The sequence below is a fragment of the Buteo buteo genome, chromosome 21 (genome assembly GCF_964188355.1).
Source record: "Buteo buteo chromosome 21, bButBut1.hap1.1, whole genome shotgun sequence".
In the NCBI taxonomy this organism is placed as follows: domain Eukaryota; kingdom Metazoa; phylum Chordata; class Aves; order Accipitriformes; family Accipitridae; genus Buteo; species Buteo buteo.
The window spans coordinates 23,604,918-23,620,548 of NC_134191.1; the positions used below are offsets into that span (position 1 = coordinate 23,604,918).

General features: G+C 40.7%; 1 long non-coding RNA gene across 4 annotated transcripts in view; it reads left to right on the forward strand.

Annotated features, from left to right (window-relative positions):
* The window catches only part of LOC142042790 (uncharacterized), a 67,330-nt gene that overhangs the window by 37,484 nt on the left and 14,215 nt on the right, over positions 1–15,631 (forward strand). For all 4 annotated transcript variants that reach the window (XR_012653851.1, XR_012653854.1, XR_012653853.1 and 1 more), the window contains exons 3-4: positions 464–675; positions 10,829–10,953. This is a non-coding gene — a long non-coding RNA (uncharacterized LOC142042790). The remainder of the gene's footprint in view (positions 1–463; positions 676–10,828; positions 10,954–15,631) is intronic.

Genomic DNA, 15,631 nt, shown 5'->3' on the forward strand with positions numbered 1-15,631 from the left:
TTATGATTAACCCTTCGTTCTCACTGTCCTGATTAGCAAACCCTTAAAAGGAAACACAAGAAAACTGGTATTATTTACCCCCAGCACTGAATATCACAGTTTAGGAACTGCTGTTGCCACTGCGATGCTCCAGTGTCTCATCATGTCAAACATAGCTAAAGTGGAAAACTTGCTAGTCTCCCATATTGATGCAACTTTTCCATAGAGTTGTTCTCATCAAGATTTTTCCTGAAATGACCCAAAGCCTTAGCTTTCTCTTCCTGCTGCTGGCTAGCAGCCTGATACACCTACTTGAAAGCGCGTCAGATCATGGCTTAATGATGAGTCAAAGATTCTTGCAATTTGCCTATTGGCAATTTGCCCGTTTAGTTTGGGGTTTTTTAAAATCGGTAAAACAGTAATGTTGATTTGTTAACACAGTTTCTGATCTGCTATTTATTTTTTTCTGTTTTCTAACATTCAGGATGTACACAGATGATGTCAGACAGCGTGAGCTGACACAGCAGTTGTCAGAGAGCTCAGAAATATTAAGACTGTCTTAGAAAGCTCTCTGCTTGGTCCACGGGGCTTGCAGAAGGTGCTCAAGGCAGAAAGTCCAGTGAATGCTGAGAGTGGGCTGGTCTCTGGAGAACTGGAAGCAGCTATGGACTGTCCACCACGAAGGAGCCTCTTGAGGTTAGCACAACCCAAGATGTAATTGGCATTGAAAAGCAGGTGTGACCACCAGGACAAAAAATGTGTGACACCACACTGGGCTCTGTCAGCGGGGCTCTTCCCTGCTTGGGAAGAATCCTCCATGAGAAAGCATGGATGGCCGCAGTACAAGCCCTTACAATGTTGAGACCCAAGTATAATTTGGGGGTATATATTATATCCTGTTTAATAAGTTACCTTGCTAAAAGTGATTTTAAGTGTGGTCTGTGTTTGTATACAGCTTTGAATGCATGTGGCGGTGCTTTTTCTATGATGGATGGTGCAGAAATGTTTGTGCTGGGCAGGAAATGCAGCCAGCTATTCTAGGAAGCGTACATGGTAGCCTAAGGCAGTTACAAAAAGAAAATGAGGTGCTACTTAGGTGACTTAACAGTAAGGACTGAGTTGCCACTACTGGTCATGATTCATCAACTTTTGTATTTCTGTCACTAAGAAATATAGAGGAGGGAGTCCATGAGAGCAGGACACACAAGAAGCCTTAAGCTCTTAGCATGTAAATATTTGTAAAGGAGATAGTGAGTCCTATGCATTAGAGTAAACATAAATTCTTCTGTTTTATTCTCAAATGCAAGTGTATTTTATTTGAACCCTAATCTGTGTGCTGTGTAGGTGCCACTAATAAACAGTTTCTTTTCAACTAATCTCTAGAGAAAGATTGCTTCCTACCTACCCTGACATGTTTCTTGCAGGCACGTTGCTCTTGCCTTCATTGACTTATTCTTTCTTTTTTTTTTGGACAAGGTAGAAACTGTTAGTCTAGGAATCTGTATTGTGGAGAAGGCAGAATTTAAAACCAATGATATGGAGATAATTGTGGAAGGCATAGATAATTTAAGTTCAAACCCGAAGGTTTTTATTCAGTCCTGTAATTTTAAAGAGAGCAACCTTATTTATGTTTTTGAGAAGGGATGAGAGTATCCACGCAGTCTATCTAACTTGCAGTATCTAAATTTGGGGTCTCTATGGAAAGAAGTGGACTCTCATTTTTTGAGTTACTTTCTGGAAGAACTTGTCTCTCTCTTTTGAGTACAGTGTGCCAGGATAAGCAGAGCAAAACCATTTTACATTAATTCCTTCAACGTGAGGATTTTGCTTTAGACTGAGAAGGATGTGATCTCCTCTCTCTTGTTTCACTGGGAGTGAAAGATTATGCGTCTGTCAAATGTTAACCAGATTCAGATCTCTGAGCTAGAGTGCTGTTTTGCCAATAGATGGTTTTCATTGACACATTTTTTAAATGCAGTTCCAAATCATAGCTGACTGTGCCTGTTGTTTATGCCATCAGCCAAAAAGCTTAAATATCTACTTTAATGACTATTATTTCCTTCATATAGGGGAATAAGTATACCTCTTATTTCTTATGTATCATAATCTGAACTTATCAATAGATTGAACGTTCATTTATGACGTATGCTTTGTACTTCCTTTGACCTAATTGTTCATGTGCAGGGAAATTATCTAAATTCAAAGTAAGCTACCCTATCTGGTCTCTTTTTACATCACTTTTATCTCCTGATAGTCTTAACTGAATTCTCCTTATTGACTAAAGTATGCCTTATGCCCTCATTCTTGTGGGTTAATACTCAACAAAATTAAAAGCAAAATAACATTAACAAAAACCTGGATTTCTTAGAGAAATTACAGTACCTGGCCACTTTGATATTCTAAGATGATGTAATAGTTAACATTTCGTTTGCCTTTCTTACACAGGCTCTCAATACCCTTGAAATCTCCATGTAATATATATATTGCTTTATAGATGGAGACACTGAAAACCAGGAATGAAATCTGAGCAGGGGAGTGAACTCCCATATGACTATTACATCATTTAGAAGTATCACCAGCCTCTCTCTTTCTTTAGAAGAGAACGGTCACGCCATATTACTAAATAGCAAACAGGATTTTTCGTATGTCCAGGACAGGGCTGAGTCTAAAAATGATAGCCTAAGACAATGCAGAAGTAATATCATTTTGGAGAAAAAACTCTTTCCCTTTGTTTACCTCTTAAAACTGATGACCAGAATAATTCTGGTGATTCTGATACTTCTGGGTGAGCTAGGGTGTCATGAGTTCATTCATGAGTGCAGCAGAAAGAACTAAATTGCTGGGCTTCATAAACTTCCCTAATAGCAGTTCAGCATCTCAGCAGAGGCAAAACTAGGAAGAAGTCGCCAGAGTCCTCTGAGTCAACAGTTACAGGCGGGGAGTTATGATAAGGACTTGTGGGAGGGAATTCTGAGGTTTAGTCTCAGACCTCCACCATCAGGTAACTATGGGCGAATTCTCCATGATGCCATTAATAACAATCACATAATATAGTGTTGGGTGTTATACTATCAACATGGTCAACATGCCATCCAAACTGCATGGAGCAGCGGTAAAGATATATAGATAATTAGAATTCTAAAAAATGTGTACTTGCTGCGTATGTATGGTAGATGTAAAATATTACCATTATAGGTCCTTTTAGGTAAGCAGAAGTTTCATTAAAGACAATGTTGCATAAAGAGTGGCATATGTACTTACGTCAGGCCAGGATTTCAACTGAAATTGTTGGAACAAGGTCTTTAGGCCTTCACGGCTGTTCGTTCTTGCTTATCCCATGCAACAGACATACATAGGAAAAGCAGCCATAAAGCATATTTAGCTTCATGATACAGGTCAAGAGCCAGGATGAGAACAAAGACGCTCCTTGTTGCTGATAACGACTGCTTTGTGGTTGAAACTGGATCCTTGATTTTCAGTGCCTTGTTTTATGTGGTAGGGTGGGAGGAGTCCCTGGGCTCCATGTTCTCCTGTTATCAGCTGGGAGCAAGTGCTTGAGTTTCTCTCCTAGTGGAGACTGACTCCTGATGGGGCTCCCTCTAATTTGTATAGAGGGCTAAAAAAGCTTCTTGAGTAAGTTTGCTTTGTGAAGGAGTTTGGATTCAGTGTCCTACTTTTAGGAAGAAGCAGAAACAACAATAAAAATCAAGTTAATGAAAACAGCTTTTTGATTCTTTATATATATATATATATATAACTGAACATGTATTTATGTCCTACATTATTTGCAAACCAAACAAAACTGTGCAAAGGTATTAGTAAGTGAAACTCAGTAGATATGAGTTCTGTTAATCAACCCAGTTTCCCTCTCTGGAAAGACAGTGAGATTATGGAAACTCTAGTCCAAATTAAAATAGCAGTTAAATTTCAGATCTAATCATTTAACTACTTAATAACAACAAGACCTTTACTTTTTGGAATAATATAGTCTAACTATACAACCACAGACAGACCCTCATTTGCATAACGAGACAATCAGGGCCACCACTGGCATCTCAGCACAGTGCTTCTTGCGCAGATTCATAGCCAGAGAATTTGATACAAAGCCACAGACCCTTTATTTTTTTTAGCCTGACTTTAATGAGATTCTGTGTCTTGCCCAGTACTTTCCTTACAGACACCAGAAGGTGGGAAGCGAAGCCTTTCAGTGAGGAAAAATTGTGGGGAGGGTAAGTTGTACAGCCACTGCAAGAGTAGTATACGTAAGAGAAAAGGAACCTTTTGCAGCTTGCCAGTTCAGATGAGCAACTGCTTGAATTTTTTTTGGTCATTCCTTGCTATTTACCACACAAAAAGTAGGAAATCCTGGAAAATAATGGAAGAAATACTAACTAGAGTGAGCTTTCTTTAAGCTCGAAGAAGAACAGAGCAGAAAAACAACTTGTGATATCAAAAGCCTCTGATAATTTTTAATGTTTAGATTATTTCATGCTAGTGACAGCTTGATATTTCTAACAGTGACTATAACTGTAAAACACATCTTCTGGTCTAATTGTGACGCTTTGAATCTCTCCGCAGGATTTCAGTTAAGTTACGTCAAACCATTCCTGAAGTTCTTCAGCTAGATGAAGGGTACCTAGGAAAGAGCTGCACGTGTGTTCAGCCATGCTAGTTACTTTCTAGTAAGGAAAGTACCGCTGAGCTAATAGTTTCTGTCACGGGTAGGGTTAAATGAGTTTCACTTACACATCTTCAATTGCTGTCTATGAAGCATGAGTCAGGAGGAACCCTGCTTGACTTTAGCCTCTCTGGGGAACAGGCAGACTTGGCAGTTCAAGGAAAAACTTGTTTATAAAATGAACAAAAGACAGACAGATTGAAGCGGCCCTCCACAATGTCACTTTTAAGATTAGAAATGCACTTTAGCTGAGCCTGTCACCTGCTCTCAAGTCTGTTTACTGTACACATGACTAAGTGCAGTTATTATTGCTCGCTCTCTTTCTCAGATCTGGGTATACCTTTTCAAAAGACCTTATGGAAAATGCCTAATGTAAACCTAGCTTGCTCCTCTGAAAGTCTGTCAGCTTTCTATCTATTGTTCAGCAGAGCAGTGGTTATCTGACACTGCATACCAGGGAGGTTAAGTGAATGTCAGCTCCTTTAAAGGCACAGGTACCTGGAGCACTGAAGATTGAGTCTGCCCTTCGTATGTGGTTACATGAAGTCTTTTTCAAAGTCATTGTCCATGACTCGTTATATTGCCTAAACGGTTTTGGCTGTTTCAGGCTGGGTCTAAATTCTGGATGACACCAACCCCTAAGGCTTTTTATATAAAGGTAACTGAGCTCTTGCGTATATGGTAAAACATGCTGCTTTACACATTTTTCTGCTCTTCAGTCAGTCTGTCTAACAAGGCCAAAGGCATGCTGCTGACTCAGGCCCAGCATCTCTTACAATTTGTAGGAGTTCTGTGTCTTCAGCCAAGTACCCAGAAGAGACACAGGGTAATTCATTGGTGAAAGAGGCACTGCGAAGTTCTGAGGGCAACTACCAAACCAGAAGTGAAATTTTAACTTCAGTATTAAATCAGAAAACTCTTTAACTCTAAGTGTTCCTGCACCTCTGAATCTTCCATGTTTCATATCTTGTATGCTTTATAGTATATGCAAAGAGCAAATAACAGTAACAGATGAGGTTTACCTTACAAAGGGAATGCATAGCCAGAGCCAAGTTAGAATGAGAGCAACATGACCTTTAGTAATTCACCAATTTTTTGCATGCTCAGTCTGTTTGGTTTAAGGGGCATTCATATTTCTCCCATACCTTCTTCTTCACACAACTGTAGAGATACTCAGATGGGAGAGCTTTTGCACCATCTTGAGGAAGGAGCTATTTGGTTTATATATCCTGATTCTCTTTTGTGCAGATAAGCTTAGTGCAGGAGTGCTGACTGTGTGAAATCTGATCCCCAGTTCTTTGTGGCACATCTGCACTGACCCCAATAAAGCTATGAGAATCTCTGAAGAGAATGTCTCCCAAAGCAACCTTAACCAGTCAGGGCGAATCGAGAGTCACTGCGAGCTGATTCTCCTCAGTCCAAACAGACTTTTGAAAAGATGGCTGAAGTTGATTAGAAATTTTTAGTAACCAGAGGGCAACATTTTTTATCACATTAAAGTCTCTTTCCTTCCTACTCCCACTTTTGAATAATTTGCAGCTGAAAACTCATTTCACTTGGTCTTTCAAACATGAAAGCTGGCCTTTGATCTAGAACTAAGCATGGAGAGCTTTGACCCAGGAGGAATGTATTTATTAAAGCTAGAAACAATAGAAGCAAGGGTGTTAAACTGACTAGCAACACTGTGTTTTTAAAGGCTACTGCCTGAGTTTGCTAAGGTTGCGTATAAAGCTTCAACTTACAGATAAAGCATAAAATACTGTATTTATTGGAGCTGTTTCTTCTGTGCAGTTCTTCCCAAAATCAAGAGTTAGGTATTCTAATTGTTTTCATTTATTAACAGCTTTTGAGCCCCTTTGCTCCCCTTGCCAGTGGAAGTTCTGTAGCTGGCTAAGTGTCCTAGGACATAGGCAGCCAAGGTCTGAAACTGAGGAAGTTTCTAGCCTCTGCATTGTGTTAGTTGCCTTTGAACTCTTTCCTAGAACACGGGGTTCCTATGTAGAGGGAGATGCTGAAAAGCTTCAAGGGAACAGTTTGAGATACAAATATGCAGATCATCATTCCTACATCATTAAACTCCACTGAAGATTCAGTGATGTGAATGTACAAATTCAATGTGGCTCAACTGCTCTTTCATCCTAGGGCCCCAATCAGGTTAATTTACTTCTGGGTTTCCTTCTAGGATTGAAAGGAATCCAGGGGAAATTTTCAACCTTGAGAGATGGACATGAACTGTACCAAGTTTGTTCTAATACTACTCTAGTAGTTCTTATGTCTTCAAAATGACTCAAGGCAGGAGATCTACACCTTTGGTGTCATTCTATAAAGACACAACTGTGGTAGGCTGCAACACAGCCAACTATTATTTTGTGCATTTCCAGCTGAGGAAAAAAATGAAACAATGATCACAGTAATCTCGGGACAACCACACAGGGCCCAGAGCTATGAAGTACAGACTTGAGCTGGTCTGCATCAGCTGGTCAAGGAACTTGGATTCTCTTCCTGGTATGGTGCATAAAGGCAGCATCTCCACCAGCTGGAAGCAGTCTGGCACAATGTGTCGAAGTGTCTGTGCTACCATCACAGCCATTCCCGTCTTCCTGCCAAGAATGTGGAGCAGCACAGTACACAGTACTGTACTCAGCAGAAATGAGGTTCAGAGAGGTTCTGTGTGGCTCAGTTTTACAGTCCCATGTGAAACTGGTGTCTTGGTATTAGTCCATTTTTTAATTGATTGGCTGGTTTAATGGGATTTATGTCCTTCACTCATGCTGTCTGAATGTACAGAGAGCCAGAAAAATCAGTAGCAGACTCCCTGAAACAACAGATGCCCTGAAATTTTAGTCTCCATTCTCCAAATCAAGTCTGCTGTCCCCCTTATTCTTAACGGTTATATAGAACGTCATAAACAGTCACCAAGTGTAGAACAGTGCTGCACAGAATTAGATAAAATTAAACTGACTTGTAAAGCTGTACTAGTTTAGCCTTAGAATTTCAGTGGAAATATTTTTGGCTAAGGACTTTATATGTGGTCTTGAAAGAGCTTCCAGTTCCCTGACTGTGAAGCCTGACCTATGGCCAAACTCAGAGCCCCAAATATCCAGCTTCTTGAGCTTTAAGTCAAAGAATCATTCTAGGTATGCATCCCTGTGACAAAGCAGTACAATGAAAAACATTGAAAACACTGCTTTTCCAAAGCTTTGCAAGGAAGATCGTGGAGGAGATGATTGCTTGTGGCGAGGCCAGAACACCAACAGAACAAGCCTGCTGAGCCCATCATGCTTACCTCCAGTTACCCCCTTGCAAAACTCCCACTGCTGGGCAATAGTCAGTGCCCAGTGACTCTGGGCATAGGATGGCAGTTCTGTTGAACATACTTTCCCTAATGAAACAGGATGAATGACGTGAGCGTACAAATACAGCGTATGGGGCATGAGAACGCTGCACAGCCAGACATGACTCATGGGGTATCCCAAGAAAACAGAAGGATCGTCTCTGAAATAGATTGTGGGGCATATACTCAATGACAGGAATATGGATAGCTACCCACACTCTTTTCAGTTTCATTCTTATTTTGCCTGTTAGCTGTAACAAAACAATCAAATGTCTTTAACAGATAAATTAGGCATTTGGGGACACTGGCCTACTTGCATTTACATAGACTGGGGGTAACAGCTTTGTATTATTCTTTGTTGTTTAATAAAGGTTTGAAGCCTATCTATAGTAAAGTGCTTAGGAGTGAATGGGTATTTTTAATACTCAGAATAAGGATTAGAAATCAGAAATAGTAACTGAACAAGACCTTCCAGTCACAAGGATCCAGTGTGGATAAACTTGAGATTTTTTTAGAGAGTGATTGCTGAGACAGAGAAACATACATCTGTGTAAGCAAAGATTACTTTAATGAGGCTGTACAGTTAATAATAGATTGCCTTCTACTAATTGCAAAGCTATAATAAAGCTAAAATGCAAATGTTCCTATTTTCTTGTCCAACAAAAGATATAAGATGCTGTACTGATATGTCAGTACCACTCAGTACACTCAAATTTCTTCCACGATTATTTTTATAGATGTTACTCTGACTCCCTGGTGACAGACTCTTAAGTTTTTCTCCCTTGGGAAGTCTGAACAAGGCTTTAATTTCTGTCAAAATCAGAACAAGGGATCTTGCATCCTGTTCTCATTGTTGCCATATTTCCTTTCCTATGCACATCAGTAGCAATTTGAAAATATTAGTTAAAGTGTCCACAGCTTGTATGGGGGAAGCAGCATTGCACGTCCAGACTCATAGGAGTTTGGCCGGACTTTGATCCCTTAAGGCAGTCTGCTATAGTAACGGTGTGATCTGATGAACCTAGTCCCAGCACATCAGATCTGGGATGTAGCAGAGGCTGATGATCAAATAAATGGGAACTACAGGCTGTCCTGAGCATATGCTGTATAATTTTGGAGATTGTATTCATTGCCTGACTTAAAACATGCATTCTGCATGGACTTAAATTTTTTCCAGTGGCATAGTTTCAGATTTGAGCTCAACAAGAGGACCAGTGAGGGCAAATCTTGCCCTCTCTCCTCATGACTCAAAGCAAGTGCCAACTTCCCATGTATTCTTACATTGAACATTCAGAATGCCAAGAGCCTTGTTTGGTGCTAAAGGCCAACAATGTGATTTTGGTTGTCAGGAGCTCCTAAACATTCTTGTATTAATCCAAGATTTCTGGCTCACTTTTAGATTACAGACTGGCCTGGAAAGAGTTAACAATAATTTCCCTGCTGCCCTGCAGCAAATTCTCCTGCAAAATATCTGCAGGTAGCTAGAAACAAATACCTACCATGGTATAGGAGCATGGGGGCACCTGAAAACCTCTTCTGCAGCTAGCAGGCAAGCAGTAACAAGTATCTCTTCTGATGGCTATATGTAAAGTTAATAATGTGGATGTGTTGGGTGGAGGAAAGGGGTTAAGTGGTTGACTATCTGAAGCCACTCTTTCAGATTTCTTTATTCAAATCCCATATCACAAAGGTTCATTAACGCTTAAGTCAGAACATTTTGAAAAAAGCAAACTAATACTAGAGTCTCAGTGCTGTGTTCACTGGTAGTACGGGAGTGCTGGAGCTGGCATGTCATGGCTCTAGACTAAAAAATTCCAACTACAAGGATATGAAGAACATGTGGAAGCTTCTGCAGCCAAGTGCTTGCAATCCATAAACCACAAAGTGTATCTGGGCTTGTGCAGATGAGAAGCACTGCAATTCATTAGTGAGCACAGCTGCAAACGTAGATAGAGGACTCTATATTTGAAGATGTTTTTTGGAGCCTCTGGGACTGCATCATGCATGAGCCATTGCTATGGTACAACTGGCTGAGCTGTTTTGAGGGACGTAGATGCTGTTCAAAGACATTGTCATAGTTGTGCTTACTGAGCTGTAGAGTCCACGACCCAAAGTATGTATATTTGTAACGAACTGTGAGATGAAGCCTGGGAAATGAGCACAAAGATTTATACTGTTATACCTACACCTCAACCAGTGTAAAGAAGTAAAAAAAAAAAAAGTCACTATGAAAAATTGAGCTGCATTTAATATTTTGCTTCTCATCTGCAGGGAGTCAAGCCTGACAGAGCAGCTGGCTGCCAAACAACTAGACAAAATAAATACCTGGTCAAAACAAAAGTACTACCAGTAAGCAGTTACCATCTAATTCTAAATTAGAGCTCCACTTCTTGGAAGTCATTTGTGAGCTGTCCCCTCAACAGAAGGTTACAGTGTGCCTGTATATGATGTAATTGTGCTGGCACTAGCAACCTGCTGTGAACTAACTCTGCTGGGATTATTTCATTCACAATAACCGAGTTACTGAGTTAGTCAATAGTGTTGTTCAAATTAGGGCATAGAACTAGAAAGAAATTCCTTGGACTTCAGGTCCAGTCCTCCTCCTATCACAAAAAAAATTGCTCATTATCAATTGGGTGATGACTTGCCATCTCAAATTCATTGTTTTTTGAATCCTGCCTGACTCGGTGGGGAAGCCTGAAGGATAACCTAGGACCAGTTGTATGAACAAGGCTATCACCATTTTCACTGTGTCAGCTGATAAAAGATTTGTTTGTTCATGAATATCACCCAGTTGAAAACATAAAATTTGACTAATTCATTTTTTTGCTTTTTAGGCTGTCCTCTTTAATATTCAGATGGAAATACATTCATTCAGCTGGTGATGTGTAAAACAGAAGATAGTGAATATGCAGAGTACAACCAAGTTGTTGTAACTTTACTTTGAATTGCACAAGTAGTGGTAAGTATTTGAAAACAAAATTTTAATGTATTTTTGTAATGGGAGCCTCCATGAAGCATATGCTGAATGGGATAATTCTAATACCTAAATCTCTTAAGTTTTGTCAATTTACATTTTCTGTCATTTGGTCTGTTCCAATGAGTCACACAGCATAATCATATAGAATTATAATAAACTTGAAAAGCCAGCAATCATGAGCACTTGGTATTTATAGAATGGAGAAGTGATAACTAGTACTTTCAATGTAACAATTTAAGCTTGCTGAAACTTTTCCAGCCAGGACAGTTTTCCATCAGAAAATGTTGATTCAGTGGAAACTTATTGGGCTATTTCTGGTCAATCCTTAATCTTAGCATCTCTCTTTATGCTGATGTTGAAATGTATCCTGCTTAATTGATACTGTGGATGACTCCTTCTTGCTCATTTTCTCCTTCAGCTCAGACCCAGTAAAACTGTAGGTCCACCTTTGGCACTCTAGTGCTGTGCTGGTAAACATGTAGGTACAACTTTTTTTTAACAGTAATTTCAAGTACTGAAGTTTGGGGGTTTTTACTCAAAAGAAACTTACAGACATGAACACGTGGTTGTCACTGCTACATCCCTTCTCAGTCTAGATTATTTTCCTCCATTGACTGTCAGCTGACATGACCCATGGTGTAGGAATTAGACCATTGCCACTTACATCACTAGAGTCTCCCACTGTCGAGTGGCTCCTTTGCATCCTGGGAATACCACTATCCATCCTTTCGCTTCCAGGGCAACCTCTCTCTGTGTTTTGCATTGCTCAGAGTAACTCCTAAACATGATGAATGCTGCTGCCTGATGACTTGTGAATCTGAGCAAGGTCACTTCAGTCTTGTCTTCAGACTATCTTCTATGTCTGTTTAACATTGTAGCCAAAACTTCCCTTCTTACCTTTAAAATTACTCATCTTTAATCTTGCTTCAGACTGTCTCAGGCTTTACTTTGCCCTGCTACTTACTTCTGCTGCAGTGCTAGTTGCTTTTGTCTCTCTTTGTAGTCACATCGTATTGGATACAATAGCTGCCTCCTGTGCAGCTTTCCTGGGCCTCATTAACTCATGCTGAAGTTTCATATTTCAGATGCCAGTTTAAGGCTTTGGTCATAATCTTCAAAGTAGTTAATGGATCAAGCCTTAGCTACATTAAAGGCTGAATTTTGATCTGTGAACCATCATGACAGCTGCATTTCCTTGGGGCAATGTAGATTACAAAGCCTAGGAGGAAGTGTATGAAAGGGAGGAACAAGGCAATCTTAACTGAGAGAAGCAAGTGATGGAAAAAATATTCAGAAGATATTCTACAGATCCAGACCTTTCAAAACTGAATCGCTCCGAATATTGATTTCCCCCTTTATCCTAGCAAACAAACAAACAAACCAGCAACGCCTCAGCACCACCTTTAAAACAAATGCTGAGTAAATTTTTTCTAGCGAGCTACCAGGAAGTCTGCTACAAATTGTGCTTTAAATACAAAGTTCTCAAATGGCCAAGTGCTAGAACACCTTTTCTCCCTTGTCTTCAGTTGTGTCACTGCATTCACAGAATGCCCCAGTGTTAAGAGACTGTTCGTATGAAGCTGAATCGACAGAAAAAATTAATGCAAAATATTCAAATAGAAACAATCAAATACAGATGAGTAGTCTCTTCTTAAAGAGGGACTTCCTGTGAAGCTGATGATGAATATAGTACACAGTTTACTTTTGAAAATAAACCAGACTTTTTCATTCCTATTCTAAGCCAAATTAGTGTATTTCAGGCTTAGTGTTTATCCAAACACAAAAGTCCCACTGGTTAATCTTCCATGGAGGTTTCAAACAATACAGTTAAACTGGTATAAACACTTCTGTAAAGACTCTTAGTTTAGTTTATGTCAGTTTGGAATCTGTTTATGGCAACCCAAAATAAGCTATTCTTATACTTGACTACAAATGTCAGCCAACTTCTTGCACCGATTTTGACTAAACTGATTTAAAATAGAATCTTAACGTAAACTAGTGTAACTTTCCTGTAAACTGGAAGCTTCCTTGGTAAACTGGAATCTTCAGTGTACTGCATGTCATGTCCTCCCTCTTGTGGCTGATGTGAAGATTCACAGTGTTGGGGAACGCACATTAAAGCCCTAAAATGGATTAGGCTTTCCTTAGCCATGACCTGGCAACAGGGACAGTAAACTGGCAGTTATTTTGGTATTCAAATATATATAAACACAGCTTTATAGAAAGAGAATAACAAAATACTTGAAGTTGTTAATTTGAAAAACAGAATTTATAATTATTTTGGAATAAAGTAACTCCTAAATTAGCAGTAAGCCTTTCTGTTAAAAATACTCTACTAGTAGAAAAGTACTATACTACTAGTATAGCATCCTAATATAGTATATTACTATTAGTATACTACTAATACTAGCATAGCTTGTGCTCTGGGAGGGTACTAGAAAAGGAAAGTTGGCAAGGATGGATAACCAGGAATTGGGGGTGGCTTGTTCGAGGTAGGGACAAGGAGAGAAGCTCCAGAGGACAGAGCAGAGGAATAAGGCTTGCAGATTTGAGAGATGGTCCAGAAACTACATTTCTAAACTGAGTATCCCTTTGCGTCCTGTGGTAGCACACAAGTGGCTGAAAAGCTGGATGCAGAGGAGATACTGGCCTTCCTAACCTGCTCTGCCCATTCAGACACTGAAGATGAAAATACAAATCAGAGTGACTGCTGGGTGGGGTAAGCTGTGCTTCTCACCAATAAGAAATAGCTGCCCAAGGCTTCAGTAGAAGTACAGCTAAATTATGTAAATAGATTCCTGCCTTTATTTGGTCTTTGCCTGATTGATTACCTGATGTAACTGGGCAACCATCAGGTGATTTTCAACATGCTTAGGGGAGGCTTGAAGTTGCTGTAAGGATCTCAGTCCTGCATTCCCAGATTAATGTAATTGTTGTGATTACTTTACTGACACTATTACAAGGTTTTCTCGTTTGAAATTTTGCCTAAAAAGGCTTGGTGCCAGATGAGTCCTCTATTCTCTTGCTCCACCCCACCAGGGTAAAGCTGTCTCTTACATTCAGGCACAGCACTTGCCTATTGCATACTGTGCACATTTTGAAGTGCAAGCTGAAAGCTGGCATCTCTGTTTCTTCTCATTAAAGATGCAACAATCCTATCTTGTTAGGATCCACCTCTTCTGTGAGAGCACCAGGACTGAGGAATGTAATAAAGTTTATCTAGAGGCAGGGAGGTTCAGGACACGGGAAGGGCAAGGGAAAAGGAAAAGCACCACGTAACACTTGTGCCATGGGGAGAAAGTCCTCCTGTGCCCCTGAGTTTGGGGTTAGCATCTCAGGTCATCCACAAAAAGGTATGTGGGGAAAAGACAAAGGTGGTGGCACAGGAAGAGGTTCTCAAGGAGAGGATGGGACTATCCTCTAAAATTCCCCACTTTGATATGCTGGTGGTACACACTAGCAACTCATCTACCTTGCCTTACAGCAGCGAGGCAGCTCGTGGCAGAGGCAGAAGCTGTGTGACTAGGAGGGCACCTGGGGCAGCTGGGAGCTCCTGTGCCAAACAGGAGACATCCCACACCCATGAGCAACCATGGGACAACACAGGCATTAATGGGAGGGGCTACATTATGAGCTATGCTCATAAGTCAGCAGTTAGCTGTAGTTTATTTCCTATGCTGGTAAAATCTGACGTAAATTAGAAGCGAACGCTCAGTGAAGAATAGCCTGGATTTTCTTCAGTTGCTTGGTTCTCAAAATACTGACCAACCAGAATTGGCCAGTATTAAAGACTTTCAAGGTCACTGATGCTCTTTAGAAACATCACCAGATCAGGCTGAACAGTGTGCTGCACAGGTCAGGAGTAGTGCAGAGCCATCTTCCAGCAGTCAACAGAATTCACTGCCACAATCAAACTGGGCATTGCATGGGTTAATGCAAAATAATCAACACAGGATAAAGTGTTTCTGTTTTGCAGCAGGGTTGCTGTAATAATCAAAGTTCTGAAATCATTATTACTCAGGATTTCTTCCAAGTCTATTTTCAGCTACGTTGTCACCAAATTTTGGATTTTCTGAACTTTGGGGGATCTGTGAACACCTTCAGTCTAACGAGACTATGCCCATTGCCAGGGAGCAGCAAGCGCCAGCTGCTGCCGAAGGGGCAGGGGGCCAGAAGCCCAGTGCAGTAACACAGCCAAGGTCCAGCCCCATGGCAACCAACCAGGGTGAGCAGGCGAGACCCAAAGATAGTAGCTCGGTTCAACCATGAGTCCAGATCATCCCACAAATTCACAGTGATGAGGCAGGGCCAACAGGTCAGTCCACAAGTCAGGGCCGGAATCAGGTCTCCTGAGAGTATGGTCCGGTAATTGCTGGGCAGCTCCGTAGTTCCGAGACAGATCCAAGGTCAAGCTGGGAGGTCAGTCCAGACGTAAGGATCAGTGGGGTCCGTGGCAGGTACAGCTGTGGCTGAGCAGTACTGCTGCAGAGCTTGGGCCAGGACGGAAGATAAAGTGTGTCTCGGCAAAACTTTTCATAGCATGTTTTGGAGAGGCATGGTCAGGAGAGAGTTTATGCTTGTTGAATATGTAAGGAGTCAGTTTGGCTGCAATCTTCTCAGGCTTCTGAAAACACTGGGCTTCCATTATGCAGAACCAGTA